General features: G+C 36.8%; 1 long non-coding RNA gene across 1 annotated transcript; it reads right to left on the reverse strand.

Annotated features, from left to right (window-relative positions):
• Positions 1–227: 227 nt before the first annotated feature.
• On the reverse strand, positions 228–3756 carry LOC136230861 (uncharacterized). Its single transcript, XR_010689575.1, has 3 exons — positions 3617–3756; positions 3408–3470; positions 228–3248 (listed from the first exon to the last, which is right to left on the reverse strand). It is a non-coding gene; the product is annotated as an uncharacterized lncRNA (long non-coding RNA).
• Between the last annotated feature and the right edge of the window lie 14590 nt (positions 3757–18346).

Consider the following 18346-nt stretch of genomic DNA (forward strand, 5'->3'; position numbering starts at 1 on the left):
CCTGGGCAACACTATTTCAGGTCCAATAGCAATGGTATTTTGTAATAGAGGCAACGACTTTTTAACCTTTGGCAACATCTTTTGTTATACAAATGCAATGATTTTATTTGGCAAAGGCAACAATTATTTTTCTAAAGAACAAGAGGCAACGATATTTTAGTTTACAAGTGCAACGATATTTAGAGTACTTGGCAACAATGTTTGTGACATTAAGGCAAAGATGATATTATAATCCAAAAGGCAATGCCTACTAAAATAAACATTCACAAGCAACAAAAATCGAAAAGTACCTAAATATCTAACAGTACCTAAATATTAAAATCCTAAATCCTAAAGTATCATCACAAGCATAAATAAATCAGTCATCGCGTTCATTTGAGCACACTGTAGAAAGAACACCATCCAAATTTAGATTGAGTGATGGGTTCATAAGGCTTAAATTTTGAACAAGAAATTCCTGATAGTTCATTCTTCACTTCTATAATTTCATCTTTGATTTCCTCTCTGATTTCCATTTTGAATGGCTCTTTTGCATCTTCAGACATAGGGCTCGTACTCGTAGTAGCTGAAGATTCGGCGCTTCTATAACCTTTTGTTCTCTTCATGGGGCCTATCCTACTAACTAGATATTCGCAACCATGAGATGATGAGCCTCTGAGTATTGCATCAAGTTGCTTAATGTTTTCCCGGGCAAATGACAATCTTTCAATCTTTGACTGTAGAATTAAAACATGTAGTATGTCAACTTAATATTTTACATGAATTTAAAAGACCTCCGGTAGTGACTAGTATTCAGTAGAGATATCATGACTGGATCTGAGGATGAGTTCAGGTAAGAGATACCAGATCCAATCCTGTTACTCTATTCTAGCGACAGAAAGGTATATCTTGATAATGAACATATATTATAAACAGGATAATGACATTTAAAATTAAGGAATTAGATTAGAGATGAATTTTAGGAAGAAGAGACAAACCAGTGAGTGCCTGCAACGTATTTTCAATATCCCGGCAGCCCATGACAACTTCAACTACGTGGACTCTAACATGTTAAAGTTGGTCCCTGAAACTACACAGTACTAACAAATATTGAGATTCCAAAGTGCAAACCACACCCCTATGTTAAAACACAAAAAGACAATTTTTCACCACAATTGTTCAAACAGCTGATCCTGAGCTTATTAGGGGATGAGAGATGCTGAAATCTCACAAATTGGACCTAAAATTTATTCTGGAACAAACTGACCCTGAAATCCAAATAGACTACCAAATTCACCCTTTATTGTATTATTAGATCCGCCTAAGTACTTTCCTGGTAATTTCGAATCCTCAATCTGAAAAAAAAAATTGGACTTAACTAATAATAATCATGTCCTGTCTCAGGTTCCAGGAAATTGTGCCTCTAAATACAGGGAATGTATTAGTAGCAGAGGACAATGGGCTAGTTGTAAAGTGCCTTTCCTTAATTCGACAAGAACTTAATAGAACAAGATTAATGAACCATGAAATTCTCCAATATTTAAACTTTCAGGTTTCAGCTATATAATTATTTTGCTTGACATTAACTTTTGGACAATAGCACCACCCAATGTTAATTATAGAGTCTTTTATATTATTAAATAGTTTTTACATATAACAAAAAAATTTGCAAATGCAAGACGAAACTCATGAAAAATGTTAAAAATGACTTAGTGACAATGAGAAATAGTAAACTACACAGCAAATATGTAGGTGCCTTGGTTATGAAAAAGCCTCAACTCCAATACTATAATGTCAAATTCAGTTAGTAATTCAAGAAAGTATAGTTAAGTCTATAGGATTTTAAAATGTAAGACCTTCAAATAGTGTTTGGCCAGAAATTGGAATAGGAAGGTAGTGGACTTCAAACACCTTGCCTTTGCCAAAAAAAAATAAAAAATTAATATCAGCCATCAAGGGCAGTAGTATTAAATTAAAAAATTGGAGAACCTTAATCAGTTCACTTAACTAGGAAAGCAAATGTGCATATCTCCATAATGACTTGAAAGAATATAACCATATCAATACATCCTTGAGACTAACAATATTAATGACAATAAAAAGCGAAACTAGATGTGCATGATGATACTATTTAACCAAGCACACAATCATGACTTCTCTCCAAGGAATGAATAGTAGAGCTGATGCAGCTCAAAGTGCTTTTTATTTTGTTCTAAAAAATGAAAGAAAATATGGGCATGCAGTGTGATTACAATGTGACTTCTCAACTGATAAAAACATTCTGATAGCCAATCAGTTCATGTTTGCATCAATTATATCAGAAACAGATGGAAGACTTTCTAGGATTACCATCATGAGTTCAACAATCTTTTGCTGCCACCATTTAAATAAGCAAGTCAGGAGTTGAATATCCAAAAATCCTTTCCTCCTTTGCACATACCCTCTTTCCTCTCCCTTTACACACTCAAGCATGCAAAATATAGTTGAAGGATACTCAACAAACTTAAGAAATGATAACTAAATGGTATCAACTTCTGTAGACATTGCAGTAAATTTTACATTTTATGACAGCTAGATAATCACCTTACACCATCATAACTAAAAAACGTTATTCTAAAAATGTTTGGAGGGGAATAACTGTAATTTATAGGTATATGCACAAGTTCGATAAAAGAAATATTGACTAAGGAAAGGTAAGAATTAAAACTCTATCACAATGCACCCTAATTCTGCTAGATATGAAGCAGCATTACTGATTGCGGATTTTACTTCAATTTGGGGCTAAATTGTTTAATTTGATGAAACTCTATGACAAAAAACCTCAAGCCTAATTCGGTCAGCAGTGATCCATTATCAGAATTTATCAACGCAATATCACTTATCAACATAAATACATGAGCTGCAAATATAGTTCACAATGTATATTTTGAGTCAGCAGTGAAACAAATCAGACTATACCTTTATTAGAGTAGTGCCTTTCCTCTACTTCTTCTTTCTCCCTTCATGTCGTTTTCTGTGTTTTCCTTCGTCTATATATTTACAATAGCAAGAATATTAAATCATAATAAATAGAGAACGATAAAATTAAGAAAGAATCCACAATAAGCTAAATGAATCGCAGTATTTTCAATATGTACCCATCCTCAGTCTTTTCAGGGGAATTCTCGACAAATGAATAGAAAATTTGAGTACCTTCAGAGGTAGTTTGGGAGGGGCTTCTCTAATATAATAGTCTGTTTTAACAGTTCAATTCGTCATTCTCCACAGCTCTGACATTGTGTAACAAAAAAGTTTTCTAAGTTTCCAAAAATTGAAGATACAAATCAAGAAATTGAATTTCAATTTTTTGTGGAAACATATAACCATTGATACATGAAAGAGATGATGTATATGAATCACTTACATATTCTTCTAAATTATATGCTCACCTGCATGGTAAAACACAGAAAGCTTCTCTTTCCAATCTTTAGGATAAAAATCGCAGACATGTTCTAAACAAAGAGATACAATAAGATCGAAGAAAATAAGTAATTGAAAGCTTTAGAAAGGTTCCAAACAAAAAATACCCCAAAATCAGCCGTGAAAAGAAGTATGCAAACAAAAACAAAATAGAGAACAGATGAAATTAGGGGTTTACCTTAATCGAGACCATGCAAGGAAGAGGAATATCACCCATGGGAATCATGAGAGAGGAATTACTCTAATCACTAGTATAGATGAGAGAAATTTCAGAAGAACCCTAGCACTGAACGAAGAGAGAGAGTGAGTGAAAAGCGGAGAGAGTGAGATAGAGGGTAAAGGATAAAAAGTGAAATGTAAAGTGATGGTATGGTGGGAATCTGAAAAGTGTGAAAATTATTGGAGGGAAGTGAAATTTTATGATGAAATTAATGGGGGGAATATTTTGGTGAGAAGTGAGATTGACCAAAATCTTAATTTGTTTTATTGTACGAAATATTATTTTTTAATCGAATTCTTAATTAATTGTATTTTTTTTTGGTAGGAAAGAAAAGAAAGAACAAACACAAACAAAGAAACGCTCAACCCGGGATCAGTCTAGGAAAACTGATTCCCACCACATCCTCCAAGAAGAAAGAGGAGATGAATTAAATTCTTAATTAATTGTATCATTTATTAGGAATGTAATTAATTTTTTAATTGATATTTTATTAATTTTTTATGACTACCTAATAAATAAAACAAAGTAAGCATAGCTTTTACCAATAAATATTATTACATTTTACTTTTTTCAAAATGATATTTTACACTATTTTTAATCAATAAAAAATGGTGGAAATATTTTGGTGGGAAGTAAAATTATCAAAATCTTAATTTTTTCTAGGAAATATTATTTTATATAAATTTTTTAATTAATTGGAATATTATTTATTATGAATATAATTTATTTTTTTAGTTATTTTTTTATTAAGTTTTTTTTATGACTATCTAAGGAATATCATTACATCTTACACTGTTTTTTATCAATAAAAAGTTGTAGAAATGTTTTGTTGGGAAGTGAAATGGACCAAAATCTTAAATTTTTTAATGTATGAAATATTATTTTTGAACCAAATTCTTAATTTTTTTTTTGGTAAGAAAGGAAAGGAAAAAAACAAAACCAACAAAAAACCTACACCGGGATCAGTCTAGGAAGGCTGACTCCAATCCTATCCTCTAGGAGAGAAGGCAAAAGAAAAGAAGGAGGAACAGATAGGGTAGAAACACCTAACATTCTCCCATGCCCAACAGCTGCTAAACGATCCGCCACGCGGTTTTGCTCCCTAAAAATATGGGAGAAATTAAGATACTCAAAGGCAGGAAGAAGCCTCAAAATAGCTTTGATGAGATTCTGGCTCTTCAGACAAACAGCCTGGCTATCTGAAATCCTGTTAATAGCCTCCAGATTATCAGATTCCACCGAGAGCTTTTTAACACCCATGCGAATGGCGAGTTTAATACCTGACAAGATACCCCGGAGCTCCGCAGAAAAGGAGGAGCCCGTCCCCAAGTTATGGGTAAACCCCGCCATCCAATTGCCACCAGCATCCCGAAGAACTCCTCCAGCAGCAATTCTGCCATTGCTAAGGCAGGAGCCATCAGTATTCAACTTAGCAAACCCTTCTCTAGGCTTACTCCAGCCAACTAGCAGGATCTCTTTATCCGGGGAGGGGCGAACAAGGGAATCTCTTTCAAAGCTTTTAGTAATAACAAAGAGCTTCTTCGAGAAGAAAAACAGTAAATCAGGAATAAGGACAGCCTTACCCGCAAATAATTCTTCATTCCTCCACTTCCAGATTTGGTGACAAGTAATAGCAAAGAGGATGGCACCGTGCTCCATGTTGGCCAGCAAGTTCCCCTTGGCTCCTTGAGAGAACCAGTCCCCTTCAGAAAAGGCCATGAAGGAAGGGAGGATGTGATGAGGGAGGATCCCTTCCCAGATCTTCTTACTATTTGGGCAATCCCTCAAGGCATGGCACAAGGTTTCCACATTGCCTCTGCATCTACTACAGGCACTAGACTCAATCAAGTGTCTTCTGTGCCTATCCGCATTCGTAAGGAGCCTGTCTTTGATACCCAGCCAAAGGAAGCTCCTGATACGGTAAGGGATCTTGAGGGACCATATGGACTTCCAAATCTCCAAGGGAGGATCAGCCCTATTAGGGGTAAAAGCTTCATAGGCCGATTTACAAGAATAAGTACCATTATTCGTCAAGGCCCAACAATGTCTATCCTTATCCTCCTCTTGATTGCTAATCTTCACTCCTCTAATGTTAAGAAGGGTCTCCAAACTAAAGAAAGAGTCGAACTTTGACCAGATCCAGTCTCCCTCCGAGTCCACCACATCAGCAATTTTCCAGGAAAGGAGATCAGCCGACGGAGGGGCATTACACACATCAATCAGCGGTTTATCACCAATCCAGGTGTCATACCAGAAGCTAATAGATCTACCATTACCCACCTCCAGGCCAATCCCCGTACAGAATTCAGCAAACACGGCACTGAGCCCTTTCCAGAGGAAGGAACAGCTAACAACCCTCTCCTTCGGGCCACCAAAGATTCTATCTTTCCGATACTTCCCGCACAAGAGACGGACCCAAAGAGAGGAGGGGCATTGCCACATTCTCCAAAGAAGTTTCATTAACAGGACTTTATTATTGTCCTTTGCCTGCCTAATACCAAGACCCCCCTGTTTTTAGGCTGGCAAGCTTCCTTCCACGGGACCAGGTGAACCTTTCTCCCATCTCCAGACTCACCCCACAGGAAACGCCGATTTATCTTATCCAGGTCACTAAGGACAGGCTCAGGAAGCTTACAGGCCTGCATGATGTGGTTCGGAGCAGCGCAGTTAACTGACTGGATCAAGGTAAGGCGACCTGCAAGGGAAAGAGAATTAGCTTTCCAGCTAGCACACAAACCATTAGTTTTGTCCAAAATATCCTTGAAAGAGGCTTTGGAAACCCTGTCACTGTGAAGAGGAACCCCAAGATACTTCCCCAAAGAGTTCGTCAGAGGTATGCCAGAGAGCTCACTCAGTCTTCTGCACAAGCTATTGTCCATATTTTTGGAACAAAGCATACGGGACTTTTGGATGTTAACCTTCTGGCCAGAAGCCTCGCAAAAACAATCAAGGATATCCATAACTGTTTTAATTTGCTCCTCATTACCCTCAACGAAAAGCATGACGTCATCAGCAAAGAGTAAATGGGTAATAAGGGGGCAATGTCTGTTGATAGAAATAGGGTGGAGAGTCCCTTTGCACACCGCCTCTTGGATCAGGTGAGACAGTCTTTCCATGGCAATAACAAAGAGGAAGGGACTCATAGGATCTCCTTGACGAATTCCTCTGGAGGGAGAAAACTCATCCGACATGTCCCCATTGATCATGACCTGGAAAACAGGAGAGGAGATACACTTCTCAATCAAAATCCTCCAGTTCTCCGGGATGCCAGCTTTGGCTAAACTATCCAGAAGAAAGCTCCAGTTCAATCTATCATAGGCTTTCTCCAGATCCAGTTTGAGGGCCACAATCCCTTTCTTACCTTTCTTAATCTTCATATAATGGACAACCTCCTGGGCAATAACAACGTTATCCATCAATTGTCTACCAGGAACAAAGCTCCCTTGGTTCTGGCTAATTATATCCGGAAGGATCTTCCGGATTCTATTAGCCACAATCTTAGTAATAGCTTTATACAAAACATTACAAAGACTGATGGGTCTCATCTGGAGGAAGGAGGAAGGCTTAACAAAACTGTTAGAGCCACCAAAAACACCTAACACAAAACTGTATATGCCCTCCTTAACAGTATCCCAGTGTTTATGATAGAAACTAGCGGGGATACCATCAATCCCAGGAGCCTTAGTGGACCCTATGCTAGAGAAGGCCAGATCAATCTCTTTAAGGTCAATAGGATGGAAAGCATCTTTAATAGCCTCCTCCCCCAAACGAGGAAAGGAAATACCAGAGTGGGCACTCTCCAAGTCCACAGCTTCCTCTCTAAACAGGTCCTTGTAGAAATCAAGGGCTGAGCGACGAATGTCTTCCTCCTCAAAAATCCACTCGCCACTAGCGTCCTTGATAGCATCAATCCTATTCCTCTGTCTCCTAATGATCGTAGAGAGATGAAAAAACCTGGTATTCCGATCCCCGTCTTGAATCCAGGCCTTCCTAGACTTCTGGAACCAAAGAAGCTCTTCCTGTCTAAGCACAGCTTCCAACTCGTTCTGGAGAGCTCTAAGGTGACCATTTAAGCTATGGTCGAAACGAGCCTCCAAGCAACGCTGAACGCCTTCCATCCTCCTCAAGAGTTTATTCTTCCTCCTGATAATATGGCCAAAGATGTCTTTATTCCAAACAACCACCTTCCTTCTGAATTCCTCAGCAGCGAGGAGAACATTAGAGTGGGGATGCCAATTGGTTTTCACGAAATTCCTAAAGTCGGGATGAGAATCCCAAGCCACAAGATATCTAAAGGGTCTGTTACCTTTCAGCCGGTTACCTTTGACCAAATTAATGAGGATAGGGCAATGGTCAGAGTGACGGAAGGGGAGATTCAGCACCTTGACCTCAGGAAACCTACAGATAGCCGCAACATTAGCATACACCTTATCCAACCTCATAAACAAGCTATTTCTTTTCCAGGTAAATTTGTGGCCAGCAGCACCCAGGTCTGAAAGCCCACACAGATCCATACTACGCTTGTGGTTAAGGCACCGGTTCACATAATGATTACCCCCTCCTCTCTAATCACTTAAAAGGGCAATATCATTAAAATCCCCGGCCACCAACCAAGCCTCCACCATGTTAGAGCTAATAGAATGAAGGATCTCCCACAACCTTGTACGATTAGAAAGAACAGGATCGGCATAAACAAAGGTAACAAAGAAATGTTTATTACCAGGGTAGCACACCTTACTATGAATGAACTGACAGTCCATACTAACAATATCAATATTAACAAGACCTGGCTTCCAAAAGAGCCAAATCCCCCCAGCCCGGCCAGTAGCCTCCGATCTGACACAATTCCAATTCTTAAACTTTCTAACCACCTCGTCTGCTTTGGCTCCACTGACCTTGGTCTCTAGAAGAACAAAACAGGAGGGGTTAAACTGTTTAATAAGATCATTAACATGAATGCGGGTTGCCTTGCTCGCCGCACCTCTAACATTCCAAACAAAGAAATCCATCAGAAAGGAAGACTACTAACACAAGCCCAAACCCTAGATCAGGTATTTATTCGGGGCTCCTGAGAACCAAATTCTTAATTAATTGGAATATTATTTATTAGGATTATGATTTCTTTTTTAATTGTTTTTTATTATTTTTTATGACTAGCTAAGAAATATTATTTACACTTTAGATTATTATTTAAAGGACATTTTACACTATTTTTAATCAATAAAAGCAATTATTTACCAACTATTATAGAATCCATAATTAATATGTGTTGAAATGAAGTTTATCATATTAATTACATATAGTGATTATATTTTTATTAAATGCAACATTAAAATACTATTTTTACATGGTAAATTGTTGCTTTATCTAATTATCAAGTTAACTAAAGCAACAACATCTCGTAAATGGTATGTCACTGTTACCTTAGTTCAAATTATAAAATTAGAAACAAATCAAAAGCAACACTTCATAGATAATCGTTGCATTTGACTTATATAAACATTTGCCATAAAAAACAATTAGGTAATGCAACGATCAGTGGCAACAATTTTTGAAAATTGGTTGCTATAGGCAATCAATGGTGTAGTGCAAATTCCAGATACTTTAAGCAAGTTCAAGCTAACGAGACATCTCCAAAGTTCAAAATTGTAGAGCTAATCGGGTTTCATACCAAGTTCAGGCGGCAGGGCACTGATGTATTAAGCTGAAACAAAACTACAATTAGTTCGGAAAATGAATTAATTACCTTAACATCATCAACATCAACCGAAAGAAACAAGACATCTGAATAAATTGAAGCTAGTTCCTCAAAAAAAGGATTCATCGCCACCGACGGAATACACCAAGCAGCAGTAAAGTGTACAACAACCTACAAACATCAATTCAACAAACAGTTGGTGATCGTAAAAAAAATCCCCAATTTCAATAACCAGACAAAGAAACAATCTCTCTACAAAACCCCTAACGTCATACCCTAATCACAAAATTTCCCCCAATTACAAAATCAGAGGAAAAAGAACTTACAGGGCAGACTTGATTGCTGGCCTGAGTAATATAGAAATCCCATGTTTCCATAGAATCAACCTTTAGAACTCTTGATTTATTTTGGTCTTCTTCTTGATTCTCCATGTCCTTCTTCTTGTTCTTCTTGATGCTGCTGCTGTTCTTCTTAGCTGTTGCTTTAAGCTATGAGAAGAGGGGAAAATCAATGGAGAAGAGTGGAGGAGAGGCGGTGAGGGAGGGAGAAGAGCAATGGAGAAGTGGAGGAGAAGCTCAGAGGCGGAAGAAGTTTGAGAGTTTGAGGAGAGAATAGAAGAGAACAAACAATGTGGTGGCTGTAATTTTAGGGTTTTATTTTATATGAATAATAACGAAATTAATATAATATAAGAATTACGGTTTACATGTAAACAGTAACTGTAGGGTGGCAAAATGGTAATGCTCATTTCTTACAATTAAAAGAGTATGGGTTCGAGTCCCATATATGCATATCCGTCGAATTTTTGATGCCATACTCTCTAAACCAAGGTTCGGATAGTCCCATTAGGGTCGGATAGTGCCGGGTACCCGCAGGTACACTACCCGTTGTCATCCCTAAGTACGGGGATACCATTTCCTAGTCCCGCCCCGTACCTGCCTACGGGAACCAATCCCATCCCTACCAAAAATCGGGGTAGGGCCCCAACGGGTACGGGTATTCCCTGCCCCAGTTGCATCCCTAGTTCTTCTCGACTAATTTTCCCTAGAATGAACGGTGATATTGTCAAGTCCGGTCCGGCCTAAGCTCGCAAAAAACTGGACGGGCTTGGGCTTTACGAATTTTACATCGACCTGGTCCGATATATATATATATATATATAAATTATAACTTAAGTTTTAACTTTGATATTTATATTAATTATAATATATATTTATTTTAATTATAATATATAAATATAAATTATAATATATAAATATAAATGGGCGGGCTTAGGATTCATATCTTAGGCCCGAGCCCGATTAAATTTCTTATGGGTTGGGCTGGACTTGGGCTTGTCAGGCTTTATTAAAAGCTCGACAGGTCCGGCCCGAGCCCGGCCCATGCTAAGGTCTAATAAAAATTAGAAAATTTCTTTTACAAGTTTAAATATTAATAAAAAGATTAATATTTAATATTATATAATTGTTTCCAAAAATTAATATTATAATTGTTCTCAAAAATTAATATTTATATATATTAATAAAATAATAAATTATTTTAATTGCAACATTATATATTTGTTAGTTTTTCTTTATTTTTGTTGCATTGGATCACTTAAATGTAAATGCAACAATTATAATTTTGTTGCTCACTCGGTTTTACCTTATTTTTTGTAACAATTTAAACAAATTGTTGGATTAACTTGCTTAAAAGCAACATGTCAAGCAACAATTAATATTTTTGTTGCATAATTTTTTATAATTTTGCTAATTTGAAGATTATTGCAACAAAAATGCAACATTATTGAAATACAACAAAATTAACTCATTTAATGCATCAATTTTCAAGCAACAAATTCAAATTTGGTTGCATTAGGGGGTTTTATGGTATAGTGTAAGTTTATACTTGCTCCTAAATCACAAAGACAACTTGGGAATTCAATGTCTCCCAACTTACACGGAATAGTAAAACATCCGGGATCTTTGAGTTTAGTGGGCAAATTACTTGACACGATTGAACTACAATCTTCAGTTAACGAAATGGATGAAATCCCTTCCCAACTGATTTTCTTTGAAATTAAATCTTTTAAAAACTTACCATAGTTAGGAATTTGTGTGATTGCATCCATAAATGTTAAATTGATGTGCAAATTTTTAAGTTTATCCAAAAACGTTATAAGTTGTTTGTCATAGTCCTTATTTCGGACTTTGTGCGGAAAAGGTGGTTTGGGTACAAAAGTTTTGGTACTTGTGTCAAATGGTGAACTATTTGTGTTTAAGATATCTTCTTTGGACTTTGATAAATCAGTTCCTGGTAATGTTGCATCTTTGGGCATTTCCGGCCCTTGATAATTTTTCCCTGAATGAAGAGTGATAGCCTTCACATGCTCTTTCAGATTTTCTTCCGTATGGCTGGGAAGACTTCCCTCTTTTCGGGATGGAATTGATTTAGCAAGTTGACCAATTTGAACCTCCAAATTATGGATGCTAGATGAGTGATTTTTAATAAGCTGATCGAATTTATTTTCGATCCGTTTAAAACCATCGTCGTGATTACTTATTTTTCCACTGATAGCATCTATGAATTTGTCGATTTTAGAACATAAAGTGCTAATCGTATCTCTTGACTGATTTTGATAATTAGTGGTACGATTTTGATTAGCACTTGCATTATTGTTATTGTTACCTTTCCAGTTAAAGTTAGGATGATTTCTCCATCCAGAATTATAAGTAGTAGAATAAAGATTGTTAGTTTGGTTTGCCCTTGGACAAAATTTACCTGTTCGACCTCACTCATGGTTCCGTAATCCACATCCGTTTGGATTGGATTACCATTGGTATCGCGTGGTGCCATAAACTTGTCAATTTTGTGTGATAAGGCAGAAAATTGGGCTTGTAACATTGCGACTGGATCAAGTTCAACTATACCTTTAACTGATGGTGTGGTTGAGGATGATGGTTTCGCCACCGGTATATGTCCACGTTCCGCGGGCCACATACTGCTGTTGATTACCATTTCCTCCAAAAGTTCTCTCGCTTGGGCTGATGTTTTCTTCATAAATAGCCCTCCCGACATAGCATCTAATGAACCCCTAGTTGTAGGATTTAGTCCATTGTAAAATGTTTGCATTAAAAGTTCAGCGAGTAATTGGTGGTGTGGGCATAAACGTGGGTAAATTACATACGTGGTGTACAACATTTACCTATAATCACACTTTGGTATACAACCAAAATTTTATCACACTAAACTGTACAACCTTTTAATGACCTCCCACTAAAGTGTACAGAAGGTAAAAATGCTCGGTCAATGCTCAATCAACGCGCCATCTCAGCTTTGACCGGTCAAAAAGTCAAAAAAATTCAACGACTTAATATAAAATTACTTCTATACCCCATATCTCTCCATATCTTCATCTTCTTCCTTCTATTTCTTTCTCTCTCTAACCTCTCTCTTTAAATTTCTTTATCTCTCTAACCTCTCTCACTAAAATCAATACCATCAAATCTTTGTAAGAAACTTCAAATTTCTTTCTCTCTCTAACCTCTCTCTCTTCAAATTTCTCTCTCTAACCCCTCTCTCTCCATAATGGGAGGTTCAAAAAATAAAAATAAATAAATAAGGTAAAAAAGACATTAACTCGTTCATCTAGTTTTACAATATAATGATAAAAGAAGTTCAGTCCTGCAGTGGATCCATAAACACAGATATGCTTGATGATTCCCAGCTGATTGATATTACTTGCAAATCTCTGATCCGGGAATTTTCTGATGTTTTTAAGCTTAAAATAGATTATAGAACTGTATCCAGTTTTGAGTTCTTGCAGCAGAATCCACATAAAGCTCACTGACAAATATGCCATGCGCTGAGGTGTGGCAAAGCAAATAATGCTCAAGCAGTATCATTTGCTGCTCTCAAATCTTGAATAGTTCAAATAAAATAATCATCTGAGGAACCCATGGCAGAAAGTTCCAAAGTCTACATGGAAGTAAATACTGTAATTCTCTTTTTATCAAGACCATGTCCAATTCAAGTTGAATTTGAAGGGAGTTCTGTCTGTATGCAGTCTAAGAATTGAACATAAAAAAATGAGCATCTAGATTTGGGTTTCATGTGATATATCCTAAGTTGGAATTCTTGGCGGGAGCGGAGATGCAAATAACATGTACAAGTATATGTTTGTTCTGGGAAATGTCAAAATAAGGTCATTTCTGAAGGAAACTCCATAAGTAGATATGGCTAAATTTGTTTTATACCTAATGTTGTATGAAACAGGTGTTACAAATGCAAAGGACTCAGATAATTGAATTGAGTTTAATACAAATGTCAGATGTAATAAATAATGATAAAAAAACAAATGTCTTGAACCTGCTATTATGGAGAGAGGGGGTTATAGAGAGAGAAATTTGAAGAGAGAGAGGTTAGAGAGAGAAAGAAATTTGAAGTTTCCTACAAAGATTTGATGGTATTGATTTTAGCGAGAGAGGTTAGAGAGATAAAGAAATTCAAAGAGAGAGGTTAGAGAGAGAAATAAATTTGAAGAGAGAGAAAGAAATAGAAGGAATAAGATGAAGATATGGAAAGATAGGGGGTATAGAAGTAATTCTATATTAAGTGGTTGAATTTTTTTTGACTTTTTGACCAGTCAAAGCTGAGGTGGCACGTTGACTGAGCATTGACCGGTCATTTTTACTTGCTGTACACTTTAGTGGGAGGTCATTAAAAGGTTGTACAGTTTAGTGTGACAAAATTTTGGTTGTACACCAAAGTGTGATTACGGGTAAAGGTTGTACACCACGTATGTAATTTACCCGCATAAACATTGAAGTTCTTTAAAACGTTCCCAAGTTTCATAAAGAGTCTCATTATCATTTTGAGAAAAAAGATGTTAACTCTTTTATGACTCTTGCGGTTTTTGCTAAAGGAAAATATTTTGATAAAAAGGCTTGGGCTAATTGTTCCCAAGTGGCAAAGGTTGCGGCTGGCATAGAAGTTAACCATTCTTTGGCTCTATCCTTCAAAGTGAAAGGAAAGAGGCGAAGTTTGATTGCTTTTACAGGCACATCTGGGATTTTAAAAGTGTCACAAATTTCAAGGAAATTTGTTAAATGGGTGTTAGGATTTTCGTTAGGTAACCCGTAAAATGTTACATTATTTTGCAACATATTAAGCAAAGCTGGCTTAATTTCAAATTTGTTTGCGGTGATTCTGGGTCTAACGATACTATTGGTCACACCGGCCACACCTGGCCTAGCGTAATCCATAAGTGTTGGTGGATCTACCATTTTTTCTGGCTCGGTAAATGTTTTTACTGGAGTCTTATTTTTTTTCTTGTTTTTCTTGTTCTTCCTAATGGTTTTCTCAATTTCTGGGTCTATAGGGTCTGGTACAATGCCTGAACTTCGAGAACTGCGCATGAACCTGAAATCTTACACGAACCGAAACTACCTACAAAACAGAATTTGAAAAATAAATAAATTAGTAAATTAAAATTAATAAATTATAAAAGTTAAAATAAGTATGTTTAAACCTAGATTCGAAATAAAACACGAAAAATCTAAAATTTTGTCTAAAATTTTGGCGTTCCCCGGCAACGGCACCAAAAACTTGTTGAGCGATTTCCGCAAGTGCACGGTATACGCTTGTAGTAATAAAAGATATCGAACCCACAGGGAACGCTTTTTAACTAAAACCTTATTTAATTCAGTTTTAATCACGTGTTTAGGTTTAACAAAAGAAATCCGTTTAATTGATTGAATTGGTTCGGCTAAATTATGATTAGATAAGAATATTATATTGAGTTTAGAGAACAATTCTGTCTTGAGATTTTGATTACAAGACAAATTCTTCCGTAATTGGAATAAATAGAAGGTCTAAAACTTATTTTAATAAAGCAAAGAAAACAACTTTAACTTTGGTAAGATTATGGACATGTAATAATATAGGAATTTATTCAATTAAATGGCTTTGAACCGTAGAAATCTCTCTGGTTCGGAGCAGATTTCTACCTTAATCAAACTAGTATTTTATATCTGATAAGCCGCGATCAGCGATCATATCATCCATAAAAACTAAATCTATCAAGTGTTCAACAAAGTTCTTATATGAATAAGATGGAATAGAACGTTTTAATAAAAACACCAGTTTATCATTTTGAAAATCATTTTGTCAGAACAATATCAAAATAACAACAAAAAGAATATATTGCATAAAATAAATATATCATTAATGAAATGTGAATCTTCACAAGTTAACAGAGAAGTAGAAACATGGAGAGCATTGCGACGAAAACTTTGAGATCTGGGTTGTCAATCTTTCCCTCAAACTCCGTAGGTTTTTCAGACCCTATGTGCTTCAGCCGTTAATTCTTCTCGCTGAATCTTCAGAATAGAGACTGGTCAGTCTACTACCAGAATGAAAACTTGTCTCTGATCAACCTTTGAAACTAAACTAATACTGTGTTTATAACTAATCTAATAACAACTTGTGTACATCAAGTTTGTTTACAAAAATGAAATCTAACTTTCTGATTCTTTTCTGAATCAGAAACTCAACATAATAACTCTCTTCTCTAACTTTTCTAACTTAACCAACAACTTAAATTTCTGAAATGGATCACTTATTTATAGTTGTTGAAGGGTTGTAAATAATGGGTCGTGTCCGTTGGTTAAGGGTCGCTTTTATCCAAACGAACAGACGCGTTTCTCGGATTAAAACATGTGAAATATGTGCAGAATGCTTCGCTGTCGCGACTGAGATTTTGAAAATCTCAGTCGCGACAAGGGGTACAGGGGCGAGTTAAAGATTGCATTTTTTTCCCGTGACGCCTTTCGTAAGTCGCGACTGAGCTTATGAAAATCTCAGTCGCGACAAGGACTTGTCTCCCCGTCTCTCGACTGCTTCTCGTCCTCCTTGAGCGTTCTTCTGACTGATATGCATTCTTGGTACATTTTTTAGGTTTTTCCTCAATTTTAGCTCTGTTTTAGCTCCGTTTTAGCTCCTATTTGGATTTAACCAAATAATTAAGTACCTTGCATCAAAGAAGTAAATAAAGACGTAAAAGTATTCCAAATGAATATAATTAGCACGATTTCAATGTAAATTTAACGTATTTATATATGATATTTTAGGTATATTTTGGGCTTAACAACGACAGTGCCAGATATATGTAGGATTTAGTTCATTGGTCTTAATCCTTTTAGCGTTTATCTTATAGATTGATTCACTATGTTTTAGATCAAGGATATACAAACCATTTTCTAGAAATGCGGTTCCATAAACAATATTGCCACGATGTATAGAAATCATACCACGTCCAATATTAAAATTAAAACCATAAATATCCAACATAGAAACTGAAATAATATTCATGCGCATTGCAAGTACGAGATAGCAATATCTAATTTCTAAAACTAATCCACTAGGTATCTCTAAGAATAATCTTCGATCTTTAAGGCCTCTACATGAGCACCATTATCGACTCGAAGATCCACTTCACCAGATCCCAGTAATCTCCTATTTCTTTGTCCCTGCACATTTGAACAAATGTGAGTACCACATCTAGTGTTTACAACCCAAGATGTAGAAATAGCCAGATTAATTTCAACAACATAAATACCTGAACCAGAAGCTTCGTCCTTCTGTTTCTCCCTTAGCTTTGGACACGCATTTTTCCAGTGTCCCTTCTCATTACGCTCATGGAAGATATCATCTGCTGAGGCCAACCTACCTTTAGAAGCTGTCGCCTTCCTAGCCTTGGGCTTGGCCTTTTGGGCCTTCGCTTTGGACTTGGACTTGGCCTTTCCCTTAGGTACGTTCCCTTTGTTAACCAGCAACACTTCTGGGGTCCTCTTGCAGGATTGCTCAACAAGTTTCAACATGCCATGCAATTCTACTACAGACTTATCAACGCCCTACATGTGGTAGTGCATGATAAACTGATTGTAGGATGCCGGAAGTGATCCAAGAATGATGTCGACTGCTAGTTGTGCAGGCACTAGTGAGCCAAGCCTTGACAATGTGTCAATAAAACCCTTCAACTTTAGCACGTGTGTGCTAACAGAAGTCCCGACTTGCATCATAGTGCTGCATAGCGCCTTTGTTGTCAAGTATATTTCCTGACGAGCTTGATCTTGGAACATCCTTTTGAGTTCATCCATGATCTCAAAGGCGTGCTGCTCCATGAACTGTTTCTGAAGATCAAGAACCATGGTACCCAGCATAATGCATGACACATCTCTGTCATCCTTAACATGTCGGTCGTACCCCGCTATTTGATCAACGGTTACGCCCCGACCTGCAGGACGAGCTGCTGGTAAGGCATCAGTCAACACATATTCCTTCGACTCGTGTCTAAGAACTATTTGCAAGTTCCTGGACCAGTCAAGGAAATTAGTCCTTGAAAGCTTTTCCTTTTCCAGGAGTGGTCTGAGTGAGTTGTTGCTTGTTGCAGACATCAAATTAATAATCCATTTTAATTTGTTATTGGTGATATTTATTTGGTTGTCTTGACCAAGATCCACAATCCATCAACAATAGACCGAGCTAGGGCTCCACCGTCGACCATTGACGATTTGGTAGGATAAACTATCCAATCCTTCGCAAGGACTCTTGGTTTGATGGGCTTTGTGACACTTAGCCCATCTGTGCTTAGGATCCGCTCTGAGCTAATGCTACCCACATTGAGTCCAACCACTATACACACGTTAGCCATACCGAAGTATCCTAACCCTCAACGGCCGACTAATTACTACAGCATACCTGCTAGGGCACGTCATACACTGTAGCACTACCTGGGAGGAAGAGGTGTGAATCTGGAAAGCACTTTTAAATGACTCAATATTCGTTATCCGGATTAATTAAGTGATACGGCTTTAACATATAATTATCACGGTTGATGATCTGGTGATCGTTGCTACTTATATTTCATGTTATACTAAGCAATTGTATCATCAAAATAAACATAGAGACTCTATGGGCCTTATAATACATCCTAGTGAAACTAGATATAC

The sequence above is a fragment of the Euphorbia lathyris genome, chromosome 5 (assembly GCF_963576675.1).
Source record: "Euphorbia lathyris chromosome 5, ddEupLath1.1, whole genome shotgun sequence".
Taxonomy (NCBI): domain Eukaryota; kingdom Viridiplantae; phylum Streptophyta; class Magnoliopsida; order Malpighiales; family Euphorbiaceae; genus Euphorbia; species Euphorbia lathyris.